This window comes from Zingiber officinale, chromosome 9B, assembly GCF_018446385.1.
Source record: "Zingiber officinale cultivar Zhangliang chromosome 9B, Zo_v1.1, whole genome shotgun sequence".
NCBI lineage: Eukaryota > Viridiplantae > Streptophyta > Magnoliopsida > Zingiberales > Zingiberaceae > Zingiber > Zingiber officinale.
In genome coordinates, this window is record NC_056003.1 from 49,528,423 (window position 1) to 49,550,771 (window position 22,349).

The 22,349-nt window shown below is 37.7% G+C and overlaps 1 long non-coding RNA gene across 1 annotated transcript; it reads right to left on the reverse strand.

Annotated features, from left to right (window-relative positions):
- Nucleotides 1–20,049: 20,049 nt before the first annotated feature.
- Nucleotides 20,050–20,952, reverse strand: LOC122023944. Its single transcript, XR_006123264.1, has 2 exons — nucleotides 20,837–20,952; nucleotides 20,050–20,754 (listed from the first exon to the last, which is right to left on the reverse strand). It is a non-coding gene; the product is annotated as an uncharacterized LOC122023944 (long non-coding RNA).
- Nucleotides 20,953–22,349: the final 1,397 nt, after the last annotated feature.

Consider the following 22,349-nt stretch of genomic DNA (forward strand, 5'->3'; position numbering starts at 1 on the left):
AAACACTAGCCTCGACGATTTCAGTTTGCATCCTTTCCAGTAGTAATCCTCGATAGCTCCAACAGTCGTAAAGCAACTACAACCACACTGGAGCCAACAGTTCGCCGACAAAGACAATCGACAAGACAAGCGTAAAATGATATTGTGCAAACTGAGATGGCTACGATCAACGATGTTCCAACCGTCGTTCCATACGGAGAAAAGTCGGTTCCGACCACCGTTCCAGCCGGAGAGAAGCTGGAAAAGTTCAATAGAGCCGACTTCAAAAGATGGCAGCAGAAGATGTTGTTCTACCTGACAACGTTAAACCTCGTACAATTTTTTCATGAAGACCCGCTAGCCGCTACGGAAGGTAATTCCGATAGTAAGGTTGCATGCGATGCATGGTCGCACGGAGATTTCCTGTGCCGCAACTACATTCTCAACGCATTGGACAACATGTTGTATAACATGTATTGTTCAATAGAGACTGCAAAATCTCTATGGGAGTCACTTGAAAAGAAATATAAAACTGAAAGAGTCGGGTTGAAGAAATTCATCGTCGGCCGGTTTCTAGATTTCAAGATGGTGGATTCCAACAGCATGACGTCTCAAATCCAAGACTTACAACTGATACTGCATGATCTGGATGCCAAAGGCATGAAGTTGAATGAGTCGTTCAAAGTAGCTGCGGTAATCGAGAAACTTTCGCCATCATGGAAGGATTTCAAAAATTATCTGAAGCACAAGCAAAAGAGATAGGACTTGAAGACCTGATCCTGAGGCTACGAATAGAGGAAGATAATCGAAAGTTATCCGACTCTAGAGGAACGAAGCGAACAGTTGACGAGATGTTCAACCTGGCTGAGCCGAACGCCAAGAAGCCGAAGCAACTCAAAAAGAAGAACCAAGGCAAGAAGTTCAAAGGCACTTGCTACAACTGCGGAAAACTAGGGCACATGTCCAAAGACTGGAAACGCCCAAAGAAACCAACCAAGAGTCAGAAAGATGCTGCGAATCAGGTCGCAACTTTTGATGACATGGAACTGGATCTCACTGCGGTCGTGTTTGAAGCCAACAAGGTGGTGGACAACCCGAAGCAGTGGTGGATCGATACTGGAGTGACACATCATATATGTTCTGATAAAGCGATGTTCTCCAAGTATACTCCGATAAGTGGAAGAAAGCTCTATATGGGCAATTCCACGACATCCCCGATCATCAGACTCGGGAAAGTAGTTCTGAAAATGATGTCTGGGAAGGAGCTAACACTCATTGATGTGCTCCATGTTCTCGACATCAAGAAGAACCTAGTTTCTGGATCAGCACTTGTTAAAGCCCGTTTCAGACTAGTGTTCCAATCCAACAACTTTGTACTTACGAAGAATGGTGTCTTCGTAGGTAAGGGGTACTTAGAACAGAGTTTGTTCAAAATGGTTGTAATGACTGTACACCGTGAATTTGATGGTAATAAAATAAAAGCTTCCAGCTATGTTGTTAAGTGTTTTAATTTATAGCATGATCGACTTGGGCATGTCAATAATAAAATTATGAAACGTCTCATCAAGTTAAATTTATTACCAAACGTCAATGTTGACGAAATACACAAATGTGAAGTGTTCGTGGAAGCAAAAATGATGAGACTACCTTTTCATTCAGTGGAAAGGTGAACAACTCCTCTAGAGTTAATACATAATGATCTATGTGACTTAAAATTCGTGCAAACTAGAGGAGGTAAAAAATATTTTGTTACTTTTATCGATAACTGCACAAGGTTCTGTTATGTCTTTCTTTTAAGAAATAAAGATGAAGCCTTAGAAGCATTTAGAACCTATAAAACAGAAGTTGAAAATCAACTTGATAAACAAATTAAAATAATTCATAGCGATATAGGTGGAGAATATGGTGCACCGTTTGATGAGTTTTGTTCAGAATCTGGCGTTATCCATCAAACAACGGCTCCTTACTCGCCTCAATCAAATGGTGTTGCTGAACATAAAAATCGAACACTAAAGGAAATGATGAATTCCTTGTTGATAAATTCAGGCTTACCCCAGAACTTGTGGGGGGGAAGCTATATTATCAGAAAATCACATTCTCAACAAAATCCCTCACAAGAAAAATAATAAAACATCATATGAACTATAGAAAGGTCACGAGTCATCTTACAAATACCTAAAAGTGCGGGGGTGCTTAGCAAAGGTCCAAGTACCCAAGCCAAAGCAAGTAAAGATCGGACCTAAAACGTTCGATGCGATATTTGTCGGATATGCCCATAACAGTAGCGCATATTGATTCATAGTTCACAAATCAGACATTCCTGATATTCATGTGGGAACAACAATAGAATCTCGAAATGCGATATTCTTTGAAAATGTATTCCCAAATAAGAGGGAAAACATTCCAAGTAATGACAACAAGAGTTCTAACGAAAATGATGTTTCTAAACTTAGTTATCGTAAAAGGACTATTGACAATCAAAGCGAAGAGCCACGTCGGAGTAAACGGGCTAGAGTTGAGAAATCGTTCAGGCCAGACTTCATGACCTTTATGTCGGAAATGGACCCAAGAACATTAAGCGAAGCTCTCTCTAGTCTCGACGCCCCAATGTGGAAAGAAGACATCAATAGTGAAATCAAGTCCATCATGAATAACCATACTTGGAAACTAGTAGACCTTCCTTCTGGTACCAAACCATTAGGTTGTAAGTGGATACTAAAACGTAAGTATAAAGTTGATGGATCAATTGACAAGTATAAGGCCAGACTTGTAGCCAAAGGGTATAAGCAAAAGGAAGGCATTAAGTACTTTGATACCTACTCACCGGTGACAAGGATTACATCCACTGTATGACCTTGAAATACACCAAATGGATGTTAAGACTGCGTTCTTAAATGGTGAGTTGGAAGAATAAATCTAATGGAGCAACCCGAGGGGTTCGTAGCTCCAGAAAAGGAGGAAAAGGTATGTCGACTTGTTAAGTCGTTGTACGGATTTAAACAAGCGCCTAAATAATGGCACGAAAAATTTGCCAAAATAATGTTGTCAAACGAATTCAAAATAAATGAATGTGACAAATGCATTTATGTCAAAAACACACCTGAGGGTCATGTAATGGTCTGTCTATATGTAGACGACATGCTTATAATAGGCAGTAATCATGAGGTAATTATGAGTACAAAGAAAATGTTGACCAAGAATTTCGATATAAAAGGTATGGGTCTAGCAGATGTTATATTGGGAATTAAAATTCTCAGGTCATCCGATGAGATAGTTTTGACACAATCCCATTATGTAGAGTCAGTGTTGAAAAGGTTCCACGCGTATGATCTCTTTGCAGTGAAAGCACCTATGGATCTAAGTTAACACTTAGCGAAAAACCATGGTGAGCCCATATCACAATTGAAATATTCTCGGATAATAGGCAGCTTGATGTATCTCACAAACTGCACACGCCCGGATATTGCCTGTACGGTCAACAATCTAAGTCGTTTTACGAGTAATCCAAACGACACCCATTGGAAAGCACTGATTCGAGTTCTTAGATATTTGAAATATACTATAAACTACGGATTACATTACAGAAAGTATCTCGCTGTCTTAGAGAGATATTATGATGCTAATTGGATATCAAATACAAAAGATTCCAAATCCACTAGTGGGTATGTATTCATAATCAGTGGAGGAGCGGTATCTTAGAAATCCACTAAGCAGGCATGCATTGCTCGGTCAACTATGGAATCCGAGTTTATACCACTAGACAAAGTAGCCGAAGAAGCTGAATGGCTGCGGAATTTCTTGGAAGATATTTCGAGCTGGATAAAACCTATATCCCCGTACTTATACATTGTGTTAGTCAAACGACAATTGGAAGGGCACAGAGTAGTATGTATAATGGTAAGTCATGACATATACGTCGTAGACATAATACCATTAGGCAGTTGATCTCGAACGGAGTGATTACAATCAACTATGGAATCCGAGTTTATAGCACTAGAAAAAGCAGTTGAAAGAGCTGAATGGCTGCGGAATTTTTTGGAAGATATTCTGAGCTAGACAAAACCTATGCCCATCGTACTTATACACTGTGATAGTCAAACGGCAATTGGAAGGCCACAGAGTAGTATGTATAATGGTAAGTCACGACATATACGTCGTAGACATAATACTATTAGGCAGTTGATCTCGAACGAAGTGATTGCAATCAACTATGTCAAGTCCAAAGATAATTTGGCAGATCCTCTTACGAAGGAGCTAAGTCGAGATCAAGTATACTTCTCATCGAGAGGAATGAGATTAAAAATCTATAACTAAAATGACTGTAACGGTAACCCAACCTTGTTGACTGGAGATCCCAAGATCTTGGTTCAATGGGACAATGAAGTTACAGAAGTTGTATTACAGCACACGAGATATATTATCTCTATCCCAATCCTAGAATGAACTTGTGATGTCCTACTATATGTAATGAGGTTAAGCTTATGCTTTTAATGACTTCTAAACCTTTATAAGGTAGAGTATGGTAGGATACTCTTGATAGAAGTGTCACCTAAGTGAGTGTGAAGGCAGGTCGCTTCAATGAAACACTCATGAATCTAAGATAGTGTCCATGGGCAAAATGGAACCAACCATGAGAACCAAAAAGTAGGTGAGATAAGTCTCTGTGTGGGTGTTATTGTCTTAGTATATACAAATAGCTGAGCAGATCAAGACATCACGTTCACTGCACAACCTAGTATGCTCAATAACATTCCACTATGGAAGGTTCAAAGCCACAAGCTACCTCTTATGATGCATTGACTTATCGATTGGACTCTTGAAAAGGTGTCAGCATGCATACATACATAAATTTCCATTCATGTGGGGTGTAACATCCACGAATTTCTATAAGTACATGAGTAATTATTTCCACTAGAACTCAGAAATAAGAGAAGGAGAAAGGAAAAAAAAAAGAAGAAAAAAAATAATGATATATAATAATAAGATAAGAGGAGAAGGTCAAGGATTGAACCTTGAACCTCTCACAAACAATGGAGAAAGATTTATGGCATGATCACCACTAGGATAGAGAGTAACATATGGATAGGAAGAGATGAAAATGTTAGTTAAAGGAGAGAAAAAGAAAATAAAGCAAGAAGCAAGAGAAAACCAAATTTGCTTACCTCTTTTTCCTCTTGGTTAAGAGAAGGAACAAGAAGAAGACAAGTTGCCTTCCTCACTTCTCCCTCTTCTCATTCTCGTGAGAACCAAGGGAAGTGACATGGGAGAGTTAAGGAAGGGAGTAAATGAAGGCATAAATTCCCCTCATGGTGAATAAATAGGAAAATGAGAAAGTAAATCCCTCATTTTCTCCTTCTTCCTCCTCCTTCCTCCTTTTCTCTTCTTCACCGAGACTAAGAGGTCTTCCCTCTCCTTGATCCGAACACTAGGTCAAGTTTCTTCTCCAAGAAAACTAATTTTCAAGAAGAAGTCTTCAAGTTCTAGCCCTTCCAAGCAAAGGAAACCAAAGGAGACACAAGAAGAAGAAGCTCCTTCCTTGCTTAGCTCCTAGGATATTCTTCTATTAAGAAAGAAAAACCACAAGCGAAAGGATGTAAGTTCCCCTCACCTGTGGTACAATAGCTCTACGATTGTCATGTAAATATATTGCTAGAAAAAAACCTATGATTGTTTCATGAGGGTTTCGGCCCAAAACAAAAATAAGAAAGGTTTTAAGAACTTGAAAACCAACTAGGTAAGTTCATGATGTTTCCTATGATATGTAATTGATGATAAGGGGGTTAGACTAATATTTTCATGCTGGAATGTTTTGTTAGAACATAAGTTTATGGGCTTAGACTTTCGGCCAAGAAAGAACAAAAGAACTAGAAAAGAACTCTAGACTTAAAACAAAACATGTTCTCTTATCCTTATGATATGTACCTTATGGTAGATGGTGTTGTTGATGTTTTTCCCACTTGTATGTTAATTTAAACTTGATTCCATCTTCATGAACTTTCGGCTATGATAGAGTTGAGGGCCTAAAAGGGCTTAAAACCTAAAAGTTTAGCATGCTATGATTTTCATAAGACAAGATAGGAAGCTAATATGACATGCCATGATCTTAGGTTAAATTGAACTATAATTTTTATGTATAAGATGTTTCGGCCATGTTAAGACTTGAACCCTAGGAAAGTTTAAATCAAGCCTAAGATACTTATGATCTTCTTGAAGAAAAGATATGAAGTAAACTAATGTTCCTATGTTGCTTGAAACTTGAATTTGCTTATTCTACAACTTTCGGCCACACTTGGTTCTTTGACCTAGGATGCTCAAAATTCTAAACTAAGTGGTCCATGTTATTCCTTGAAATGAATGCTAGGAAAATTCTTATGGTCTTCATGCTATTATGCCACTATAAACCTAATTTTCATGCTTAACAAGATTCGGCCACATTAGGTTAAAAAGCTTGAGAAGCTTGACACTTAGACTAAAAGTACTTATGGTGTTTCTCATGATATGTATTGGAATATTGGTATGAAGTTCAATCTTTTTATGTTACATGTAACCTAGAAACATGTTGCTAGGGTTTCAGCCATGTTGGGGTTAAAGGCTTAGAGAACTTAGAACCTAAATCAAACATGCTCAAGTTGTTTCTCATGAAATGTGATGTGACAATTGTTAGGGTTTTCATGCTTGTATGATGTTTATAGCCAAAATAAAGGCTTAATGGGTTTCGGCCATGTTATGAAAAATGAAACTAGAAAGCTTGGAACCTATACCTAACATGCTTAAGATGTTCCTTATGTTCTAAGAAATGATAAATGTTTAAGGTTCACTTGTTCTTTTTGTTGTTTGCTAACCTAAACCATCTTACATGTTTCGGCCACCCCTTGTTACTAGGGTTAGAGACCTAATTAAATTCTCCCATGAACTTCATATGCGATGTTTTATGATATGTTAAGAGTATGACATGCTGTAATGTCTATTTATGTATGCTAGGTCAAATTTCATGATATGCTATGTGTTTACTTTCATGATATGCTGTGTGCTAAATTTCATGATATGTTATGGGCTTAGTTTCATGATATGCTATGTGTTTACTTTCATGATATGCTGTGTGCTAAATTTCATGATATGTTATGGCCTTATTTTCATGATATGTTGTGTGCTCAAAGTCATGATATGCTATGTGCTTAACTTCATGATATGCTGTGTGCTAAAATTCATGATGTACTATGTGCCTAAACTCATGATATGCTATGTGCTCAAATTCATGATATGCTATATGCTGTGTGCTTAAACTCATGATAGGTTGTATGCTTAATTATGCATGTGCTCATGATATGCTGTGTGCTCAAAATCATGATACGTTGTGTGCTCAAATATACATGCATTAAGCTATGCCTAAAAGAGTTGCTTCCCTATAAGTGGGATCAAGAGCACTCTTCATGATATGAATATGACATGAGTAATATGGACTATGTAGATATGACATGCTATTTTACTTTTAAGGCTTGTACCAAGGGTGGGCTCCATAAGCACCCCAGGGTCGATGGACTAAGAAACGGGCCTCGTTAGGGATGGGCTCCTAAGTGCCCCTAGGTCGATGGACTAAGAAACGGGCCTAGTATATGTATGCCTTGTAGGGTTCAAGACTTGCTACCTTGAACCTACTAGGACGCGCGCATTTATGTACGTGGTACAAGCCGGGATCCCCTCTTATGTTGAGATTATGTTTAAGTATCTATGCTATACGTTTTAAAAAAAAAAAAGACATAATGCATATGTTCCATGATGTATGGTTAAGAGTTCACCCTGCATATACCTTAGGAATAAACCATGATAATTATGATGATCATGTTATGATATGTCATGCTACCTTGTGTTTATGCCATGATATCTATGATGATGCTTATGACATGTATGATGATCATGTATGTTATGCCATGATACCTTATGCTATGATGTATGTTTTATGATTGATGACATGCTATACGGTTTTTGTGAGTAGGAAAGGAACTTACTAAGCCATGAGTGCTCACAGCTTACTTTCTTATACCACAGATAAGGGCAAAGGATGGATGAACTAGGAGAGCAGCAGGAGGGGCTAGCAGGATGTGTGTGGCAGTGACTGGCTAAAGAAAGAAAAAAAAAGACCTGCTTTTGTTTAATGGAAATTATGCCTAGTTTATATAGGACTCTATGACATTTTATCATGTTTACTCTATATGTCTTGAAATAATGTTAAGTATGACATGTGGACTCTATGTTTCAAAAAAATTTACAAGTAAGACTTCCGCTGTAATAAGTTATTAAGTTGTTAAGTATGGTAAGTAACCCCCCGTCGCCTTAGCAGGAGGGGCGGGGCGTTACATGGGGGATTCTTGGAATACGGTTTTTCGAATGGAAAAATAAGGTGCCATCAGTCGATGAAAGTTAGAATTGACTTCAAATTCGAAATCTACGTTTCGCGTAGATAAATCTAGACTATTGATTTGCTCAAAACCGATTACGGATGAATGAGAAATTAATTGTTTAAAGTGAATCCCAAAATTAGTAGATGGGGAATAGTCCCACATCTAAAAGAACAAGGAGAGATTGTCTCCTTATATATGTTGGTGTGTTATTGGAGTTAACACAAAAAGCACAAGGTGATCTCTTCCCACCTGGGCGATGCGTGCATGGACACTTTGTTGGCGTACTTTGCACTTGATGCTCCAGGCGGCGGTGACATATCACTTGACTACTCAGGCATGACATGGCATGGGTACATGCAGGGAGAGATGACCAGACTATTGACTGGGCAAACGAGTGGCAACCATTGGATCGAAGATGGTGATAGATCGCAAGTGATGCGATCTAGAGCGTTGATCGTGACTCTTCACGATCAGACCACTGGTGACAATATCTAATTTGAAGCATTAGGCTGAAAGGATTAATCTGGCGGCTAAGATTAGAAGGGATCTGGAAAGATACAACTCTTTGATCCAACGACTGAGATCAGAGGTTATATGAAAGGGTTACACCCTTTTTCAAATCTAAAGGATTAAACGGTCCAGATGAGTGCCCACCAAAGGGTACCTCACCTCTTCACTTGGCATAAGAAGTGTTGGTTGCTACTCGGAATATTGTACTGTTCCCTTGTACAAAAATTTTGTACAAGTCTTGAATCATTCCTAACAACCTATTGTGTTCTTTAGAAATTAAATTTAGAATCACAAACAGAACTTAACATTATTGATTCTAAATTCAACTTATCTGTTCTTAGAGGTTTAGACTTGGATTGCAAATGATGTTTAACATTATTAATCCAAATCCACCTATGTTACAAATTTGATTAAATATTTATTTCATAGATCGGCTTCCAGGTTAAACATGGCGAGGCACTAGGCCTTCTTGGTTATGGGAGCATCCACCACTTCCTAGACAAAGCCTTTCAACGAAATTCAATATTTAATCTCCTTATAGTAACCCTAGGTTTAACCATTAAGAACAATCGAATCACAAGATCGAAAAAACAAAAGAAACACAAACTCGAATCATAAATTCGAAACCTAGAAACATTATCCTCTTGTGTTTGGTATTTCAAGATCTAAACAAAAAGATGAACTAGTTATGATGTGGAAACTAATAACTAGTTATACCTTTTGTAGTTTATAGACCTCTCAATCTTCTGTCGTATTCCTCTTCTTATATCGGATGTCGTGTGGGGGACGATCTATCAAGACGAGAATCCACCCAAGCTTCCTTCTTCTTCAAGCAAGTTTCGGCCACCACCTATCTTCAAGAGATGAAGAACTTTCGGCCACCAACCAAGCTCCAAGGGATGCTAAGAAACAAAGCCTCCTATCTCTCCTTCTTTCTCTAACAAGATCTGACCACCACCAAGCTCCTTGAGATGAAGATGTCGTCGGCCACACAAGGAAGAAGAATAGGAGAGGAAGAGGAAGAGAGGGCCGGCCACCACCAAGGAAGAGAGGAATAGTAGAAGATGTATTGTTATGAGGTGAGGCACCTCTATCCTCTCTTTTATATTCCTTGATCTTGGCAAATAAGGAAAGTTTTAATAAAAACTTCCTTATTTTCCTTGCCATTGAAAGGAAAATTTAATTAATAAAAAAATTCCTTTTCTCTTATTAATGGTCGGCCACCTCAAATCCTCTAAGCAAAGAAAGTTTTAAACACAAAATTAAAACTTCCTAATTTGTTTCCGGAAATTTTAAAATAAAAATTTCTCTTTTAAAAATTCCCTTCATGGTTGGTTATAAAAGGAAACTTTTATAAATTAAAATCTCTCTATTAAAACATATGGATGATTTCAATAAGAAAATTTTTCTCCAAAATTAAACTCTTTCCTTCTATCTACAAATAAGGAAAGATATCAAACATTTCTCTTAATCCTTTGTAGAAACTATAAAAGGTAAAATTTAATTTTAAAACTCTCTTTAAAAAACATGAGGATGGTTACAAAAAGGGAAAGTTTTATCAAAAATTAAAATCTTCCTTTTAACTACAAATAAGGAAAGATATCAAACATTTCTCTTAATTTTTTGTAGAAAGGTATAAATTGAAAGATTTAAATTTTAAACTCTATTTTAAAACCATGACTTCCAAATAAGGAAAGATTTTAAAATAAACTCTTTTTATTTTTTATGTGGCCGGCCACCTAAGCTTGGGTTCCAAGCTAGGGCCGGCCACACCTCAACCCATCCAAGCTTTATCTTGGTCAGCCCTTGCTTGGGCTCTAAGCTTGGCTTGGCCGACCACCTAAAGATGGGTAAGAAGGTGGGTATAGGTGGGTATAAGACTTTATAAATAAGAGGCTATGACAGGGACCGAGAAGAGGAATTGATTTTGGTCTCCCGATGAACTTGAGCTTCCCGTGTTCACCCCGAACACCCAACTCGAGTTCATCAATAATATCTCATTCCACTAAAGAGTTATTATTGAACTACCGCACCAATCTCATATTACTATATGGGCTCCTTCTTATCATGAGTGTGTTAGTCTCCCTGTGTTTAAGATATAGAATGTCCACTAATTAAATGAGTTACTGGCAACTCACTTAATTAATATCTAGCTCCAAGAGTAGTATCACTCAACTTCATCGTCATGTCGGACTAAGTCCACCTGTAGGGTTTATATGACAATCCTTATGATCTCCTCTTGGGGACATCATTAACCTAGATTTCTAGGACACAGTTTCCTTCTATAATCAACAACACACACTATAAATAATATTGTTTCTCAACTTATCGGGCCTATTGATTTATCAAACTAAATCGCACCCTTTGATAAATTAAAGAAATAAATACTAAATATATGCACTTGTTATTATATCAGGATTAAGAGCACACACTTCCATAATAACAAAGGTGTTGTTCTTTTATGTAGTCAGTATAAAAAGAACTTATCTTAAATGGTCCTGCTCAATAGACTCAGAGTGTACTAGTGTAATTTTATAGTCAAGATAAACTAATACTAAATTACACTACTATTATTCCAATGGTTTGTTCCTATCCATCTTAGTCGTGAGCTACTGTTTATAATTTATAAGGAATTGATAACATGATCTTCTGTGTGTGACACCACACACCATGTTATCTACAATATAAATTAATTGAACAACTACACTTAGCATATAAATGTAGACATTTGACCAATGTGATTCTTTATTTCAAAATAAATGTTTACAAAAAGCTATGCTTTTAGTATACACTCCAACAATCTTCCACTTATACTAAAAAATTATGCTACCATATATCCTGCCATACATCTGATTCCCACCCCCTCAATATTCCCATCCAAAAGCTCTTGCCTTAAGGACCTTAGTGAAAGAATCTTCCAGGTTATCATCTAATGTAATCTAGGTGACAACAACTTCTCCTCGTTGTACAATGTCTCCTATTGGGTGGTACTTGCGCTCTATATGTTTACTTGCCTTATGGGCTCGTGGTTCCTTTGAGGTTGCTACTGCACCAATAATTTTGGGCAAACCAGGAATCACATCTAAGTTCATCATGAAGTTACGAGTCATTCAGCTTCTATGGTGGAGTCTGAAAAAGTATCTATGCTTAACACTCCTCCATTGTTATGGCTTTACCTCCTAAAGTAAATACAAAACCCCGAGGTTGACTTACTATTTGTCGCTATCTTATTGGAAGTCAAAATCTGTGTAACCCATAGGAAACAAATCATCTGCTTGGTAAACTAGCATATAATCTCTAGTCCTTCTCAGGTACTTTAATATATGCTTTACGGTAGTTCAATGTCCCTGTCCAGGATGTTAGAGTCTATACTAAAAGCCTAGCTTTTGGTATAAACATTTATCTAGAAATAAGAATCACATTGGTCAAATGTCTACATTTATGATAAATGTAGTTGTTCAATTAATTTATATTGTAGATAACATGGTGTGTGGTGTCACACACAGAGGATCATGTTATCAGTACCTTATAAATTATAAACAGTAACTCACGACCATAATGGAAAGAACAAACCATTGGAAGGTCGTAGTGTAATTAGGTATTAGTTTATCTTAATTATATAATTACACTAGTACACTTAGAGTGTATTGAGTAGGACCATTTGAGGTCATTTCTTTTATACTGGCTTTATAAAGAAACAAAGACCTCGGTTATTATGGAAGTGTGTACTCTTAATCCTAATATAATAACAAGCACATATATTTGATATTTATTTCTTTAATTTATCAATGGGTGAGATTTAGTTCGATAAATCAATAAGCCCGATAAGTTGGGAAATGATATCACTTATAGTGTGTGTTGTTGATTATAGAAGGAAACTGTGTCCTAGAGATACTAGGTTGATAATGTCCTCAAGAGGAGCTCATAAGGATTGTCATGTTAAACCCTGCAGGTGGACTTAGTCCGACATGATAATAAGGTTGAGTGGTACTACTCTTGGACTTAGATATTAATTAAATGAGTTGTCAGTAACTCACTTAATTAGTGGACATTCGACATCTTAAACACAGGGAGACTAACACACTCATAATAAGAAGGAGCCCAAAATTGTAATTTGGGATTGGTGCGGTAGTTCAATAATAGTTCTCTAGTGGAATGAATTATTATTGATAAAATTAAGTTGTGTGTTAAGGGCGAACACGGGATGCTTAATTTTATCGGGAGACCAAAACCAATTCCTCCTCTCGGTCCCTATCGTAGCCTCTTATTTATAGAATACTATACCCACCTATACCCACCTTCATACCCATCATGTAGGGGTCGGCCAAGCTAGCTTGTGGTTCAAGCGAGGGCCGGCCAACCATTGGTTCATGGGTGGCCGGACCTAGCTTGAACCCAAGCTTAGGTGGCCGACCCCCATTAAATTTAAAAGAATTTTAATTTTAAAATTTTCTTATGTGAAAGATATAATTTATTGAAGAGATTAAAATTAAAATATCTCTTTTATAAGTCTCTACAAAAGATTAAAGAAAGAGATTAAATCTCTTTCCTTATTTGTAGATTAGAAAGGATATTTTATTTCTCTTCTTTATAAATTATTCACATGTTGAAAAATTAAAATTATAGAAATTTCTTTTTATAAACCAATCATAAAAGGGATAAAAATTATTGGAGAAATTTTTTATAAAATTTCTGGAGACAAATTAGGAAGTTTTAATTAATTAAAACTCTCCTTGTTTTGTTTTTTTAAAGTGGCCGGCCATTGTTTTTAAAAGAAGAAAATTGTTTTAATTAAAATAATTTTTCTTTACATGGCAAAAGAATTAAGGAAATTTTGTAATTAAATTTCCTAATTTGCCTAGGCCAAGGAATATAAAAGAAGAGGTGAGGGTGCCTTCTTGGTGACAACCTCTATTATTTTTCCTCCCTCTTTTCCTTGGTGTGGTGGCCGGCCCTTCCCTTTCTCTCTTCTCCTCTTGTTGGCTGAAACCTATCTTCTTGGTGGAGCTTTTGTTTGTGGCCGGATCAAGGAAGGAGAAGAAGGAGAGAAAGCAAGTCTCGTCTCTAGCATCCCTTGGAGCATTGGTGGTGGCCGAAATTCTTCATCCTTGAAGAAAATTATTGTGGCCGGCCATCCTCTTCCTTTCTTCCTCTTTTGTGGTGGCCGAAACCTATCTCTTGCTTGGAGTTCTTGTGGTGGCCGGATACTACTCGGACAAGAAGAAGAAGAAGGAGAGAAAGCTTGTATCCCTTGGAGCTTGGTTGGTGTTTTATTCTTCGTCCTTGGTGAAGCTTCTTTCTTTGTGGCCGAACTTAGCTAGGAGGAGAAGAAGGTGGTTGGCGGTTTCTCATCTCGGAAGATCGTTGCCCACACAACGTCCGAGGTTAGAAGAGGAATACGGTAGAAGATCAAGAGGTTTTTCTACAATGTATAACTAGTAATTTTTCTTTCCGCATCATGCTAGTTATTTATGGAAATAATATCAAATACAAGAGGCTTACGTTCTAGAATTTCAAATATGTTTTTCGATGTTGTGTTCTTTTGTTTTTTCTTTTCCTTGTGATTTGATTGTTCTTTTTGGTTAACCTAAAGTTATTTTAGGAAATTAAATATTAGATTTCTATAAAAGGTTTTGTCTAGTCGGTGGTGGTTGCTCCCATATCCAAGAAGGTCGTGTGCCTCGCCACGTCAGTACTGGGAACCAATTATGGAAATTAATATTTAATGGAATTAATAACTTAAGGTGATTTGGGTCGAACGTGTTAAGTTCCGCAGGAGATCCAAGTCAAAACCTAAAAGAACAAATAGATTAAGTTTTGGATCAAACGTGTTAAGTTCCGCAGGCGATCCAAAATTTAATTTAAAAGAACACATGGTAGCTAGGAAAAGGTTCAGACCTTTGTACAAAATTTTTGTACAGTGGAACCTCTAGGTTTTCCGAGTAGCAACCAACACAGGATTACTTTGATATCTACTAACCATGCCCACAGAAAAACAGATATCCGGTCTCGTACACAACATAGCATACATTAGGCTTCCTACAGTTGAAGCATAAGGAACTGTCTTCATCTCTTCTATCTCTTTTGATGTTTTCGGAGACATCTCCTTAGATAAAGATACTCCATGCCTAAAGGGTAGAAAACCTTTCTTGGAGTCTTGCATGCTAAAATTAGCTAGGATTGTATCGATATATGAAGCTTGAGATAAGCACAACATTCTTTTCTTGCGATCCCTTATTACTTTGATCCCGAGAATATGTGCACATTCTCCCAAGTCCTTCATATCAAATTCCTTGGACAACCATATTCTTACTTCTAACAATACTTTGATATTGTTTCCAACTAACAAAATGTCATCTACGTATAGTACAAGAAATACCACCACATTTTCATCGCACTTCTTGTATACACAAGACTCATCCGGACACTGAATAAATCCATATGACTAGATTACCTCATTAAACCGGATGTTCCAAGACCTTGAAGCTTGCTTCAATCCATAAATAGACTGATTAAGCTTACATACTAGATGATCTTTGCCCTTTGCGATGAACCCCTCTAGTTGCTTCATATGGATGTTCTCTTCAAGACTTCCATTAAGAAAAGTTGTCTTGACATTCATTTGCCAAACCTCATAATCCATATGAGCGGCAATAGATAAGAGCATCTGGATAGACTTAAGCATGGCCACCGGCGAAAAAGTTTCCTCATAATCGATTCCCTCTTTCTGAGTATACTCCTTCACATCAAGCCTTGCTTTGAATGTTTCCACCTTCCCATCTGTCCCTCTTTTCCTTTTGTAGATCCACTTACATCCAACGGCTTTTACACCATTTGGTGGTTCTACAAGCTGCCAGACCTTATTAGAATACATAGATTCTATTTTAGAATTCATCACTCTTTGCCAAGATGTTGCATCTATATCTTGGAGTGCTTCGTCATATGTTCTGGGATCAGGTTCATGTTTAACTGGGACCAAGTCCGACGACTCTCCCAAAAACATGAATCTTTCATGTTACCTAACAACCCTCCCACTACAACGAGGCACTGTCTGTTGTTGTGTATCATTTGTGATACATGTTACAGTTTCTTGTGATATTTCATATTGCACTGTTGGTACTAAAGTAGGCGTGTCCTCTCGCATTTCTTCTAGAACAATTTCACTCATGGGCTTATGATTCATTACATAATCTTCCTCTAAAATTCGAGCATTGGTGCTAACAATGATCTTCTGATTTTTAGGATTATAAAACAAACCACCTTTCGTTCTCTTAGGATATCCTACAAACAGACAAACTTCTGTACGTGATTCCAACTTATCAGTATCTCCCTTCAGCACATGTGCTGGACTACCCCATATCCGAATATGACTCAGACTAGGCTTACGCCCATTCCACAATTCCATGGGAGTAAAGGGTACTGATTTAGAAGGTATCATATTCAGAATGTACATTGTTGTTTCCAGAGCATATCCCCAAAACAAATTTGGTAATTCCAAATAACTCATCATTGATCTAACCATTTCCATAAGAGTCATATTCCTTCGTTCTGCCACACCATTCTGTTGGGGTGTTCCAGATGCAGACAATTGGGATCGAATCCCAGCCTCTGATAAGTAATTCCTAAACTCTCTAAAAAGGTATTCGCCACCACGATCAGACCATAGTGTCTTGATACTTTTACCATGACGTTTCTCCACATCAGTCTTATACTCTTTGAACTTATCAAAGCATTCAGACTTGTGACGCATCAGATAAATGTATCCATATCTCGAATAGTCATCTATAAAAGAGACAAAATATTCGAAACCACCTCTTGCCTGGATAGACATAGGACCACACAAATCAGAATGAACCAGTTCCAACACATCTTTGACTCTATACCCCTTGGCCTTAAAAGGTCTCTTGGTCATTTTACCTTCCAAGCAAGATTCGCAAGTTGGAAAGTTTTCCAACACTAATGAACCCAAGAGTCCATCGGCTATAAGCCTTTAAATCCTACTCAAGTTAATATGACCAAGCCTTAGATGCCAAAGATATGTTTGGTTCATTTGCGAAGGTTCCTTTCTCTTAGAATTAGAAGATGTGCTATTAATTTCCATTTGTTGCTTTATGGGAGTTATTGGATTTAGAGTATACAAATTGTCAACTAATGTACTAGAACAGATAATAACTCTATTCTTCTTGACAATCACTTTGTCATCAAAAGAAACAGTATATCCATCCACAAAAAGTTTAGAAACTGAAATTAAATTCTTTCTAAAAGTTGGTACATAAAGACAATTTCTCAAAACCAAAATTCTATTCCTATCAAATGATAAGTAGATGTCTCCCACTGCAACAGCCGCCACTTTCGTAGCATTGCCCATATAGACGGTTATCTCTTCCTCATATAGTTGTCGGGTTTCCTGGAACCCCTGCAATGTATTGTAGACATGATTAGTGGCTCCTGTATCTACACACCAGGTGCTGGTAGATAACACCGCTAAACATGTTTCAACTACAAGAGAATAAGATATACCTTTATTGTTCTCTCTCCTACGAGGACAGTCCGCCTTCCAATATCCAGTTTGCTTGCAGATGAAGCACTTGCCCTTTGGCTTCATCACTCCAGCTTTAGGTCCAGTACCTAGAGATCTTTTCACCTTCTTTGTTGAGCCAGCCTGTTTCTTCTTCTTCTTGTCTTTCGACTTAGAAGTAGAAACATTTTCAGCAAAGTGAATCTGAGAACTATGACGAAATATACCTTCTGCTGCCTGAAGTTCTGTCAAAATTTTTGCCAACGTATAAGCCCTTTTGTTCATGTTATAGTTCAGGCGGAACTGCACAAAACTTCTGGGTAGCGTTTGGAGAATAATATCGATCTGGGTTTCCCCATCGATTTCAGCTCCAAGGATTTATATTTTGTTTAAATAAGCCATCATCTTTAGGATATGATCCCTTACGGGTGCCCCCTCTGACATGGTGGTTGTCAATAATTTTCTCATTGCCTCTTGCCTAGCAACCCGATTCTGGTATCCGAAGAGTTCCTTGAGATTGTTCATCATGTCATAGGCAGTTAGCAAGTCCTGATGTTGATGTTGCAGTACATTTGATATTGAACCAAAATGTAACACCGCATCATCTCATCTATCTTGACCCATTTCCTATGATGCTCAATCTCCTCTTCACTAGAATCGCCGTTAGGCACATTAGGGCAGACCTCTAACAGTACAAACTTATAGCCTTCAGCAGTTAGGACAATGTCCAGGTTTCTTTTCCAATCTATGTAGTTGTGACCAGTAAGTTTGTTTTCTTTCAGTATAATAGCCAGTGGGTTGAAAATCATCCTAAGAATCACAAAAAAAACTTTTGGTCAAGACTTTAAATTTAGAATAATATTGATTCCTCAAACAATATTATTTAAATTTACCAACACCTCAAAACACCGTGAATTTTGTATGTCACGTTAGTGTGAACGTATACAAATTCAACATTTGTAAGAGGAGGGTCTTACCCATTAATTTTATTATCTTGTCATCCTAACTTTATGACAAATAAAATTAATAGTTGGTATTCCTTTGGTCGCACAAGTAATAGCAGTGACTCCATTGGGGAGGATACTATTAAATGTGCCTAAGTGTATACCATTACTTGTTACTTAGTCTATTAAATAGAATTGTGCCCCTTCAGTTGGAGAAGATCACACTCCTAAATAATTTTCTATAATCATCCATAAAGGAAGTTTGATCTAGTGATCTATAAACAAACTCATCCGTTGTGGAGGGAGGCACTCAGAGCCAACACGCAAGTTTGTTGCATCACTTACAAATCAGTAATGGAGACTGTGGAATTTATTTACTAATATCTCTCCCGCTTAGTTATTTAAGATGAGGATTTTATCATGCACACACACATCACAGTAAATAAAGCAATAAATATGGAAAAATAATTTTCCAACTATTATGGCTTTTTCCATCACTGTCCTCCGTGTGCTGCCAACCCTAACTGCTGCCATCTTTAGCCACCGCAATCGGGTCTAGTCGCTGCATCTATCTTGCTTCTTTTTTCGCTGCGCCTCTGGTCCACAAATAATACCACGCCTCACAAGGATACGATCCGCGACAAAAATAGAATTTTACATATATCGATCCTATATTCCACAAAGGAATGTACATGTAATCTAGATCGAAACAAAAATATAAAATCCTAAAACTAATACAGCTCTTGCTGTATTTAATACATACAATCATGCACACAAATAAAATACCTTTGACATGTCCAAGGGTCCAATCACACACAATCTCTATAAGCCATAATAGTTGGAGCCGGCAACCACAGAGTTAGCATATTCTACTATTATCCTGCCTAAATTATGTATGACATGTGCATAATTAATCTGAAAACCAAACACACAGAGGTAAACCCTAGCTCAGATACCAATTGTTGGTTGCTACTCAGAATATTGTACTGGTTCCCCTGTACAAAAATTTTGTATAAGTCCTGAACCATTCCTAACAACCTATTGTGTTCTTTAGAAATTAAATTTGGAATCATAAACAGAACTTAACATTATTGATTCTAAATTCAACTTATCTATTCTTAGAAGTTTAGACTTGGATTGCAAACGATGCTTAACATTATTAATCCAAATCCACCTATGTTACAAATTTGATTAAATATTTATTTTAGAGATCGGCTTCCAGGTTAAACATGGAGAGGCACTAGGCCTTCTTGGTTATGGGAGCATCCACCACTTCCTAGACAAACCCTTTCAATAAAATTCAATATTTAATCTCCTTATAGTAACCCTAGGTTTAACCATTAAGAACAATCGAATCACAAGATCTAAAAAACAAAAGAAACACAAACTCGAATCATAAATTCAAAACCTAGAAACGTTAGCCTCTTGTGTTTGGTATTTCAAGATCTAAACAAAAAGATGAACTAGTTATGATGCGGAAACTAATAACTAGTTATACCCTTTGTATTTTTTTTTTGATGGAAAGGTAAATATGTATATGGAGCGAAAGGGACGTACAGCAACCTATGGCTTATGGCTTTCGCTCGTCACGTCCGGACGAATGCCGAATCGGAGCGAAAGAAAACCATAAGGCCGCTAAAAATCTATAGCACCGCACCCAAAGGGATTGGCACTGTACACATTAAGCACTAGATTGATGTACGCAGACACCAACCTTCATCACAATCTCATCTGATCTCGAGTACAACACTAACATACAACCACACTAACATATGATCATACTAACATGCGACCACACTAACATGTATCACTGTTACTAACATATGTCACTGTCATCGTCGTGCTTGTGTCCTCCTTGACTTGTTACCTCCGCAAGCTAACTCTGTGGCGCCTTTGCGCCGGAGACACAATCTGAACTGACAGCCCCTCTAATGGCCCCTCTGTGTGGAGGGGGAACTAAGCCTCTGAGGTTAGCAGAAGACTGCATCTTCCAATCTGGGCAAAACCAAGCAGCAGCTTCCCTTTGCCCTCTTCCAATCCGAGCGCCGACAGCCCCTCCGCTTTCACCCTCGCCTCGCCGGAACGTCTACCATGGCTGGTTGCATCCTCCACCCTCCTCCAAATGCGCTCCTTTGGTCCAATCTTCCACCAATAAGGAGATTCACCTCTTCAATGAAATCTGAGCGAGGGGGTTTCTTCACCAACGCGGTAGCTCCAGCTATGGCCGGAGCAAGCTGCCATCACCGGAATAGAGGGAATCTGGTGAAAGAAACGTCCATGGTCTGCCATTAATGGGCCGGCCCAGCCCATAATAGGAGCCCTTCTTCAATTTTTGCCTTCCTCTCGCACCAGAATAGAATGAGGAAATGAGTTAAGTTCGAATATGGAATTGACTGAGTCAAACCTGCAAGCGGAACAAATTGTGCCAATCTGTCAAATGCCAGCTGCCATTTTGAGCAAGTTGAATTTGAATTTCAAATTAACACCGGTCAAAGCTGCAAGCTGGAAAAAACAAACTGCCAAAGCTGTAAGCTGCCAAAGCACGCAAGCTGCCAAAATCGCATGCTGTCACGCCAAAGCTGCAGGCTTCCAAAGCTGCACCTCTTCTTATATCGGACATCATATGGGAGACGATCTATCGAGATGAGAATCCACCCAAGCTTCCTTCTTCTCCAAGCAAGTTTCAGCCACCACCTATCTTCAAGAGATGAAGAACTTTCGGCCACCAACCAAGCTCCAAGGGATGCTAAGAAACAAAGTCTCCTATCTCTCCTTCTTCCTTTAACATGATCCGGCCACCACCAAGCTCCTTGATATGAAGATGCCGCCGGCCACACAAGGAAGAAGAATAGGAGAGGAAGAGGAAGAGAGGACCGGCCACCACCAAGGAAGAGAGGAATAATAGAAGATGTATTGTTATGAGGTGAGGCACCTCTACCCTCTCTTTTATATTCCTTGGTCTTGGTAAATAAGAAAAGTTTTAATAAAAACTTCCTTATTTTCCTTGCCATTGAAAGGAAAATTTAATTAATAAAAAAAATCCTTTTCTCTTATTAATGGTCGGCCACCTCAAATCTTCCAAGCAAGGAAAGTTTTAAACACAAAATTAAAACTTCCTAATTTATTTCCGAAAATTTTAAAATAAAAATTTCTCTTTTAAAAATTCCCTTCATTGTTGGTTATAAAAGGAAACTTTTATAAGTTAAAATCTCTCTATTAAAACATGTGGATGATTTCAATAAGGAAAGTTTTCTCCAAAATTAAAATCTTCCCTTCAATCTACAAATAAGGTAAGATATCAAACCTTTCTCTTAATCCTTTGTAGAAACTATAAAAGGTAAAATTTAATTTTAAAACTCACTTTAAAAAACATAAGGATGGTTACAAAAAAGGAAAGTTTTATCAAAAATTAAAATCTTCCTTTTAACTACAAATAAGGAAAGATATCAAACTTTTCTCTTAATCTTTTGTAGAAAGTTATAAAAGGAAAGATTTAAATTTTAAACTCTCTTTTAAAACCATGACTTTCACATAAGGAAAGATTTTAAAATAAACTCCTTTTATTTTTTTGTGGTCTGCCACCTAATCTTGGGCTCCAAGCTAGGGTCGGCCACACCTCAACCCATCCAAGCTTTATCTTGGTCAGCCCTTGCTTGGGCTCCAAGCTTGGCTTGGCCGACCACCTAAGGATGGATAAGAAGGTGGGTATAAGACTTTATAAATAAGAGGCTACGACAGGGACCGAGAGGAGGAATTGATTTTGGTCTCCCAATGAACTTGAGCTTCTCATGTTCGCCCCGAACACCCAACTCGAGTTCATCAATAATATCTTATTCCACTAAAGAGTTATTATTGAACTACCGCATCAATCCCATATTACTATATGGGCTCCTTCTTATCATGAGTGTGTTAGTCTCCCTGTGTTTAAGATATAGAATGTCCACTAATTAAATGAGTTACTGGCAACTCACTTAATTAATATCTAGCTCCAAGAGTAGT